Source organism: Triticum aestivum, chromosome 5B, assembly GCF_018294505.1.
Source record: "Triticum aestivum cultivar Chinese Spring chromosome 5B, IWGSC CS RefSeq v2.1, whole genome shotgun sequence".
Lineage (NCBI taxonomy): Eukaryota > Viridiplantae > Streptophyta > Magnoliopsida > Poales > Poaceae > Triticum > Triticum aestivum.
The window spans coordinates 246541943-246552425 of NC_057807.1; the positions used below are offsets into that span (position 1 = coordinate 246541943).

Here is a 10483-nt window from a genome sequence, read left to right on the forward strand (position 1 = left end):
CAGTGCTCTGGTTGCGTGTCGTTCCAGGCGGCGGTGGCGATGGCAGGCTTCGGCATTGACTTCACGTTCCGGACGGATACCACGGGGTTTTGGAGGCGGTGGGTGTATCTGGACGCCGCCGTGCTCAGCCCCTGCTCCTTCTTCCGTGCACGCCGGTGATCCCAAGCTTCGGCTGGGGACACGTGGAGCTGGTCGACCGTCGGCTTGGGCGCGTCTGGTCCAGGATGGCTAAACTGAGGGAGGCGGGTGTGACTGCGCCGATGGTGGCTAGGGAGTTCATCCAACGGTGCGTCGCAACGCTTCAGCGTCATTCGCTCCCAATGTGGACCTTCACGGGCCCCAAAGATCCCATGAGGCTTCAGGTGACTTCGCTTCCCACCATGATGTTGGGCGCCGTGCTTGAGCTCCTGACAGGCAATTCGGCTCCCATAGTGCTCCTTGCTAAGGGGGGCCTCGTCTTGTATCATTGATTGAACATGGGGAACTTCGTCAGGCAGATGTCGCGCTTCGATGAGTGGGGGCTGCTTCACGTGGGCCATGAGGAGCCTCGTGAGAACCCTGTTATGGTGGCCCCCGAGCTTTCCCTTCGAACATTAGTGGTGACGCACGCGCCGCTGACCGCTCCCGAGGAGGCCCCGGGAAGCCGGAAGCTTCCTGGTGCTCCCGAGTCGGCCCTCGGGGGCCTGGCGCTGCCAGGTGCTCCTGAGGTGACTCCTCTGGCCCTGAGGGCGACCCGAGGGGAGCCCCATCCGTCGCCGCAATCGTCTCCCTTGCCTCCGGGGGCAGCGCACCCTGCTCCAGCACCCCTCCTCCGGCCATCGAGGTCTCCCGTAAGAGGAGATTCGGGAGCTGCCACGGTGTCGCCCCGCGGGCTCTGAAACAGAGGATATGAGTGGCCGATGATGAGTAAGTACCTTTCCCCTCGGATTTTTGCGTGACGGGTTCCCTCCTGACATTTGCCCTTCAGGCTTCCTTCTTCCTTGACGGTGAGCCCGCTTGTGATGTGCCCTCCAAGGGTCCCGGAGCCGGCCGTCGCCCCAAGCCTCCTGAAGCAGGCAGCCGCCCGGGAGGTGGTGCCGTCCCGAGAGTCGTGGCCGTCAGAGGAAGGTCGCGGGCCCTCTCTCCTGGCTCCTTACCTTGACAGCAGTCTCCGTGATGCGGAGGCCGCACCGAGGGCCCTTCTGATGGTCCTTGCGAATAGTTGGGTGTCTCATGCGGCGGCTTCATCTTCAAGCAGTGGAGCTGGGCCCCACTGCGCGGAGCTCGAAGTCCGAGGGGTGGTCGAAGAGGCTCCGGCCACCGAGCACTTGCCGGGGACGGGCGAATTGCCTCACTCCTCTCCAGCAAGCCATGGCGCAGAAGAGAGGCCCGACCACGCGCTGGAGCTTGCACGTGGGCGGAGCACCGTCCGCCACAACCTCCTCCTGGTAGCTGCAGACGCGCTTGGCCAGCTTGTAGTGGAGCTTGCTGATGTCGACTCTCGCCTTGAGGTGGAAAACCTCCGCCTTGCGTGCGAGTGGCATCAGCTGAAGGTCGTGGTCAATCTTACGCACATGCAGCATGAGCGCACCCGTGCGGATGTTAAAAGCACGGTACGAACTTTTATGCAACGATTGGGTTCGGCATTTTTAGAAGACTCAAACTGTGTGTAAAAAAAGAAGCATTTTTTTACAGAATATTTTTCAAACTAAAAATAAAAGGCGCTTTCCCATCTTCTTAACCTGAAATGAAGGGGTACCCCCGGGAAGAGATCCAGTGGAGACAGCTGGGCCTGTAGCTCAGAGGATTAGAGCACGTGGCTACGAACCACGGTGTCGGGGGTTCGAATCCCTCCTTGCCCACCTGTCTCTCTTTTTTTCTTTTGCTTTCTCAGCAGATATTTCATAAAAACTATAAAAATGAGTCAAAGTGGATTGGCCCACACTAGCACTTCCGTGTAATAACTCCACTAAAGGCGGTCCCTTCTATTTTCGTGCCTTTAGTAGGCTTAGTATTTCCGGCAATTGCAATGACTTCTTTATTTCTTTATGTGCAAAAAAATAAGATATATCATATCGGGTAGGTTGTGGTATTTCATTGCTACAAGCATGGGTTATTTTTTCATTTACCATCTCATGGAAAACCCTTTTCGTTCCGCTTAGCCCTATCGGGTATTTTAGTGATAGGTTCTGTAGGAACTGGACGATCCTATTTGGTCAAATACCTAACGAAAATCTGTTGTTCCGCGTCTTGGACTAACTATCCCTTAGAGGGTATTGTTAAAAGATCCTCGATTCCTAACAAAAAAAACAGAGGTTATTTGGATTCCTCAGAAACCCCCGCCTACATCACGGGGTCCCTTGCGGCCTCTCGTGAGGCCTGCATCCGTGCTCAGGAGGAGGTGCGGGCCGTGGAGCAGCGCCACGAGGCAGCCGAGGAGCGCGAGAAGGAGCTTCAAGCCTTGAATGCTAATCTTGAATGACAGGTCCAGACACGCAAGGCTGCCCTCATGGTGCAGCCAGGCAGGTCCCCTGCCAACGCGACCGAGGCTAAGGGTCGATTCGAGGCGATGGCGCAAAGCTTGGAGCGCAACTGACTGGAGATGATGGAGCATCAAGTGACTTCGGACGAGGAAGCCCATGCCCCGGGAGACAAAAATTCAGCTAGAGGTCGACCAGAGGGTGGCAGAGATTTGCCAATTCCTTGTCGCGGAGTATCGCCGGAAGTTGGGGCTTCAGGAGGCCTGCTTCAAGCAATGGCAGGGCGAGCTGCAAGGCAAAGCCGATGCTCTCCAAGCCCAGGTTGCCACGGCAGAGCCGAACGGGAAGATCATCCAAGAATCCCAAGCCATTGCTGAGGCCGAGCTGTCCTCTCTTCGGCATCAGGTCGAGAGCGCTCCAAGATGCTTGACGACCTCAGGGCAAGGGCCAACCACGCCTTGGGCATCATGTGCAAAGAGAACATCGCCCGCCTGCACAAGGCCGACGACGCTGGCTACCTGCACTTCTTTACCCAAGTCGTGACCTTCCTTGAAAGAAAGACTGCGAGGGCTCGCCAGCTCATCGAGGAGAAGAGCCGGGATCTCCTTGGGCGCGCGTTCTCGTGCATCTTCAGCTACCTTCTCAACCGGGATCCGGATTTTCACTTCAACACCGCGATAGCCCCCCTTCCCGGAGTCGTACAGGGCGACCTTGCGAGCTGGGTGGACGATCACGTGGATAACCTGATCAAGGAGTTTGCTCTTGCCGACGACATGGCCATGCTCGCGGCCGAGGAGAGCAGAGCTGATGATGATGCCGACGATGGAAACACGGGCGACAGCATGTCTCGCAAGGCCTGTACTCCTATGTTCTTCTTGTAAAGATTTTTGGATGTGCCCCCGCGGGGAGTGAAAGCATTTTTCCTTGGGGTGAGGATGATCTCCTTATGGTGCATGGAATGATGATATATTTCCTGAGTTATGTTCAGAATGCATTGTCGCGAGCCAAGGGGCTCTTGACTATACTAGCTAGTGCGATTTACCTTTCAAGTTCACGGCCTTGGGACGGTTCTTGCGCCGCGGAGACGCCTTCAGCCCCGACGAGCCTTTTGGGGGCTCCTGCAGGAGGGGCTTCCTGGCATGATTGCTGGCTCGATCGCGGGCACCGCGCGAGGAGCCAACGCCAAAGCTCTTGGCAAGGTGTGTGAGCAGTCGGGCACACGGCAGCAGTGTCCTTGGCCCCGAGGGGGCCTTGGCCTGCCTAGGTAGGCACTATGCTTCCCAAGCAAAAATCGAAGAGCAAAAACACCACAAGTCGAAAAAATTCCCCCCTTTTCTTTTAATAAGCACACGAAACTCCAAATACACTCGAAGGCAACAAATCAGGCTACAAAAAAGGGAAAGGAGAATAGCCGTGTCTGGCGCCTATGCTAGTCTTCTCAACAACACCTTGCAAATTAAAGGAACGACGACAGAAATTGGCAAGTTGAGGGGAAACTAATATGATGTAAAATAGACCCGGGGGCCATAGGTTTCACTAGTGGCTTCTCTCAAGATAGCAAATAATACGGTGGGTGAACAAATTACTACCGAGAAATTAATAGAAGAGCGCATTGTTATGATGATATCTAAGGCAATGATCATGAACATAGGCATCACGTTCGTGTCAAGTAGACCGAAATGATTCTGCATACTACTATTACTCCACACATCGACCGACTCCTGCCTACATCTAGAGTATTAAGCTCATAAAGAATAGAGTAATGCATTAAGTAAGATGACATGATGTAGAGGAATTAACTCAAGCAATATGATGAAAACCCCATCTTTTTATCCTTGATGGCAACAATACAATACGTGCCTTGCTGCCCTAGTGCCACTGGGAAAGGACACCGCAAGATTGAACCCAAAGCTAAGCACTTCTCCCATTGCAAGAAAAACCAATCTAGTAGGCCAAAGTAAACCGATAATTCGAAGAGACTTGCAAAGATATCAAAGCATGCATATAAGAATTCAGAGAAGACTCAAATAATATTCATAGATAATCTGATCATAAGTCCACAATTCACCAGATGTCGGCAAACACACCGCAAAAGAATATTACATTGAATAGATCTCCAAGAACATCGAGGAGAACATGGTATTGAGAATCAAAGAGAGAGAAGAAGCCATCTAACTACTAGCTATGGACCCGTAGGTCTGTGGTAAACTACTCACGCTTCATCGGAAGGGTAATGGTGTTGATGTACAAGCCCTCCATGATCGAATCCCCCTCTGGCAGGACGCCGGAAAAGGCCCCTGGATGGGATCTCACGGGTACAGAATGTTGCGGCGGTGGAAAAGTGTTTTCGTGGCTCCCCCTGATGTTTTTGGGGTATAATAGTATATATAGGCGAAAGAACTACGTCAGGAGAGCTCCGAGGGGCCCACGAGGTAGGGGGCGCGCCCTACCCCCAGGGTGCACGCCCTACCCCCAGTGTGCGCCCTCCACCCTCGTGGCTGCCTCGTTGCATCTCCGACATCATCTCCAAGTCTCCTGGTTTGCTTCTGGTCCAAGAAAGATCATCGCAAAATTTTCATTCCGTTTGGACTTCGTTTGGTATTCCTTTTCTGCAAAACTCTAAAATAGGCAAAAAAACAGAAAACTGGCACTTGGCTCTAGGTTAGTAGGTTAGTCCCAAAAATAATACAAAATAGCATATAAAACATCCAAAACAGATAATATAATAGCATGGAACAATCAAAAATTATAGATACGTTGGAGACTTATCAAGCATCCCCAAGCTTAATTCTTGCTCGTCCTCGAATAGGTAAATAATAAAAATATAATTTTTGATGTGGAATGCTACCTAACATATTTATCCATGTAATTTTCTTTATTGTGGCATGAATTTTCAGATCCAAAAGATTCAAAACAAAAGTTTAATATTGACATAAAAACAATAATAATTCAAGCATACTAATAAAGCAATCATGTCTTCTCAAAATAACATGGCCAAAGTAAGCTATCCCTACAAAATCATATAGTCTGGCTATGCTCTATCTTCATCATACAAAATATTTAAATCATGCACAACCCCGATGACAAGCCAAGCAATTGTTTCATACTTTTGATGTTCTCAATTTTTTTCAACCTTCACGCAATACATGAGCGTGAGCCATGTATATAGCACTATGGTAGAAGAGAATATGGTGGTTGTGGAGAAAAAAAAGAGGAAGATAGTCTCACATCAACTAGGCGTATCAATGGGCTATGAAGATGTCCATCAATAGATATCAATCTGAGTGGGTAGGGATTGCCATGCAACGGATGCACTAGAGCTATAAGTGTATGAAAGCTCAAAAAGAAACTAAGTGGGTGTGCATCCAACTTGCTTGCTCACGAAGACCTAGGGCAATTTAAGGAAGCCCATCATTGGAATATACAAGCCAAGTTCTATGATCAAAAATTCCCACTAGTATTTGAAAGTGATAAAAATAGGAGACTCTCTATCATGAAGATCATGGTGCTACTTTGAAGCACAAGTGTGGTAAAAGGATAATAACATTGCCCCTTCTCTCTTTTTGTTTCATTTTTTCTTTTTCCTTTTTTTCTTCGTTTTTTCTTTTTCTTCCTCTTTTCTTTTCTTTTATTTTTTGTCCGGAGTCTCATCCTGACTTGTGGGGGAAGCATAACCTCCATCGTACTTTCCTCACATGGGACAATGCTCTAATAATGAAGATCATCACACTTTTATTTACTTACAACTCAAGAATTACAACTCAATGCTTAGAACAAAATATGACTCTATGTGAATGCCTCCGGTGGTGTACCGGGATGTGCAATGAATCAAGAGTGACATGTTTGAAAGAATTATGAAAGGTGGCTTCGCCACAAATACTATGTCAACTACATGATCATGCAAAGCAATATGACAATGATGAAGCGTGTCATAATAAACGGAATGGTGGAAAGTTGCATGGCAATATATCTCAGAATGGCTATGGAAATGCCATAATAGGTAGGTATGGTGGCTGTTTTGAGGAAGGTATATGGTGGGTGTATGGTACCGGCGAGAGTTGCGTGGCACAAGAGAGGCTAGCAATGGTGGAAGGGTGAGAGTGCGTATAATCCATGGACTCAACATTAGTCATAAAGAACTCACATACTTGTTGCAAAAATATGTTAGTTATCAAAACAAAGTACTACACACATGCTCCTAGGGGGATAGATTGGTAGGAAAATACCATCGCTCGTCCCCAGCCGCCACTCATAAGGAAGACAATCAAAAAATAAATCATGCTACGACTTCATCACATAACGGTTCACCATACGTGCATGCTACGGGAATCACAAACTTTAACACAAGTATCTCTGAAATTCACAACTACTCACTAGCATGACTCTAATATCACCACCTTCATATCTCAAAACAATCATAAAGAATCAAACTTCTCATAGCATTCAATGCACTTTTATATGAAAGTTTTTGTTAGATCCCTCTTGGATGCCTATCATATTGGGACTAAATTTATAACCAAAGTAAATTACTGATACGTCCATTTTGCATCATGTTTTCCTACTGTTATTTATGTTGTTTCATTGTATAATATTGCTTTTTAGAGTAATTCTAATGCCTTTTCTCTCATAGTATGCAAGGTATGCACAAAGGGGGAGAATTCTGGCAGCTGGAAATCTGGACATGAAAAAGCTACGTCAAGCTACCTATTCTACACAACTCCAAATGAGCTGAAACTTCCCGAGGATTTTTTATGGAATATTTGAGAATTATTGGAGCAAATAAGTACCAAAGGGGGGCCACTAGGTGGGGACAACCCACCTCAGCACGCCAGGAGGCCCAGGCGCGCCCTAGTGGGTGCTGCCCTCCTCGGCCCACCTCCGGTGCCCATATTCTGGTATATAAGTCATTTTGGCCTAGAAAAAAATCAGAGGAGGACTTTCGGGATGAAGCGCCGCCGCCTCGAGGCGGAACTTGGGCAGGAGCACTTTTGCCCTCCAGTGAAGCGATTACACCGGGGGAACTTCCCTCCCGGAGGGGGAAATCATCGTCATCATCATCACCAACAACTCTCCCATCTTGGGGAGGGCTATCTTCATCAACATCTTCACAGCACCAACTCCTCTCAAATCCTAGTTCATCTCTTGTGTTCAATCTTTGTATCAAAACTATAGATTGGTGCTTATGGGTGACTAGTAGTGTTGATTACATCTTGCAGTTGATATGGTTTATTTGGTGGAAGATTATATGTTCAAATCTATTATGCTATTTAATACCCCTCTGATCTTGAGCATGTTTATCATTTGTGAGTAGTTACTTTCATTCCTGAGGTCACGGAAGAAATCATGTTGCAAGTAATCATGTGAACTTGATATGTGTTTGATATTTTGATGATATGTATGTTGTCATTCTCTTAGTGGTGTCATGTGAACGTCGACTACATGACACTTCACCATATTTGGGCCAAAGGGAATGCATTGTGGAGTAGTTATTAGATGATGGGTTGCGAGAGTGACAGAAGCTTAAACCCCAGTTTATGCACTATTCCATAAGGGACCGATTGGATCCAAAAGTTTAATGCTATGGTTAGAATTTATTCTAAATACTTTTCTCGTATTTGTGGCTGCTTGCGAGAGGGTTAATCATAAGTAGGAGGTTTGTTCAAGTAAGAACAACACCTAAGCACCGGTCCACCCACATATAAAATTATCAAAGTACCAAACACGAATTAAGCCAACATGATGAAAGTGACTAGATGAAATTCCCGTGTATCCTCAAAAACACTTTGCTTATCATAAGAGACCATTTTGGCATGTCCTTTGCCTCAAAAGGATTGGGCTACCTTGCTGAACTTTTGTTACTACTATCGTTACTTGCTCGTTACAAATTATCTTGCTATCAAACTACTCCGCTACTTACAATTTAGCACTTGCAGACATTACCTTGCTGAAAACCACTTGTCATTTCCTTCTGCTCCTCGTTGGGTTCGACACTCTTACTTATCGAAAAGGCTACAATTGACCCCATATACTTGTGGCTCATCAATTACCATGCTGTTCTAAAAGACTCTCAAAATAATATAAGTGAAGCGTGAGAGTTCATCAATTTCTATAAAATAAAGCCACCGTCGTGCTCTAAGAAGATATAAGTGAAGCACTAGAGCAATATTGCCTAGCTCAAAAGATATAAGTGAAGCACATAGAGTATTCTGATAAATCACGATTCATGTGTGTCTCTCCCAAAAGGTGTGTACAACAAGGATGATTGCGGTAAACTAGAAAGCAAAGACTCAAATCATACAGGACGCTCCAAGCAAAACACATATCATGTGGTGAATAAAAATATAGCCTCAAGTAAAGTTACCCGATAGACGAAGACGAAAGAGGGGATGCCTTCCGGGGCATCCCCAAGCTTAGGCTTTTGGTTGTCCTTGAATATTACCTTGGGGTGCCTTGGGCATCCCCAAGCTTAGGCTCTTGCCACTCCTTATTCCATAGTCCATCAAATCCTTACCCAGAACTTGAAAACTTCACAACACAAAACTCAACAGAAAATCTCATGAGCTCCGTTAGTATAAGAAAATAAATCACCACTTTAAGGTACTGTTGCAAACTCATTTGTAAGGGCATTTTATCCCTAAGATGTTTTGGTGATTGATGACAATGCTTTTGCGGACTAATCGTGTGCCTTGAGTATTTCAGTCGCTTCGTCGCTAGGCACAAGACGGTTTGGTACCCCTCGAAGACTATTGAAGACAGTGGTGTTCTACGTCTCTTTTGGTGGATTTGAGTCGTAGGATAGCCGTACTATTAAGAGGGGGTCCGCGGTGGAAAGGTTCGGGTGGAATCATCACGTACACGTTTTCTCCCTGTGCACCGCCTTTCCCTTTGCGCTTTGGAGCATCCTCCGTTATCCTCATTGTTGTGCAAAAAGAAGGATTCCTAGTGTTGCTTCTGAGGCATGCGGTAGTACTGCTCCTAGGAGCGGTAGTACCGCAAGCCCTTGCGGTAGTACCGTAGGAGCACATGGTAGTACTGCTCCTATGGAGCTGTAGTACCGTGGCCTCAGACCAGGCTCAGTCTCTCTTGCGGCTGTAGGGGCGGATGCAATTTTTTACATTCGCTCCCTACGCGGTAGTACCGCCCCATATGCGCGGTAGTACCGTGAGTCCTGGTCAGGCTCAGTAACATGAGCGGAAGTAGGGGCAGATATAATTTTTTACATCCACTCACTGCGCGGTAGTACCGCACGCCTGCCGCGGTAGTACCGTGTCGGATTTTTGCACTATTCGATTTTCAGCGAAAGTAGGCACGGATGTATTTTTATTCATCCGTGCCCTTCCCAGCCTAGTCCATTCTGGCCTTGCGGTAGTACCGCAAGGGGGAGCGGTAGTACCGCGTCTGCAGCAGTACCGCTCTCAGCCCTGGCGGCTCTGGCCTGGACTAGCCCCTGCCATTGCAGCGGTAGTACCGTGGTCCATCGCGGTAGTACCGTGAGCACCTGCGGTAGTACCGCTTGTCTGGAGCGGTAGTACCGCAGGTCGCATGCTGAGTAAGTGGATAACGGTTGGATTTGTCTCTCCACTATATAAGGGGTGTCTTCTTCCTCTAGTTGACTACCTCTTCCATCCCTAAGCTCCATTGTTGCTCCAAGCTCCATTTTCGCCCGATCTCTCTCCCTAGCCAATCAAACTTGTTGATTTGCTCGGGATTGGTTGAGAAGGCCCCGATCTACACTTACACCAAGAGAAATTTGATTCCCCCCACTAATCCCTAGCGGATCTTGTTACTCTTGGGTGTTTGAGCACCCTAGACGGTTGAGGTCACCTCGGAGCCATAGTCCATTGTGGTGAAGCTTCGTGGTGTCGTTGGGAGTCTCCAATTAAGTTGTGGAGATTGCCCCAACCATGTTTGTAAAGGTTCAGTCACCGCCTTCAAGGGAACCAATAGTGGAATCACGGCATATCGCATTGTGTGAGGGCGTGAGGAGAATACGGTGGCCCTAGTGGCTTCTTGGGGAGCATTGT

The 10483-nt window shown here is 47.9% G+C and overlaps 1 non-coding gene across 1 annotated transcript; it reads left to right on the forward strand.

The window, feature by feature from the left end:
- The first annotated feature begins 1767 nt into the window (after window positions 1–1767).
- Window positions 1768–1841, forward strand: TRNAR-ACG (transfer RNA arginine (anticodon ACG)). The gene has a single exon. It is a non-coding gene; the product is annotated as a tRNA-Arg (tRNA).
- Window positions 1842–10483: the final 8642 nt, after the last annotated feature.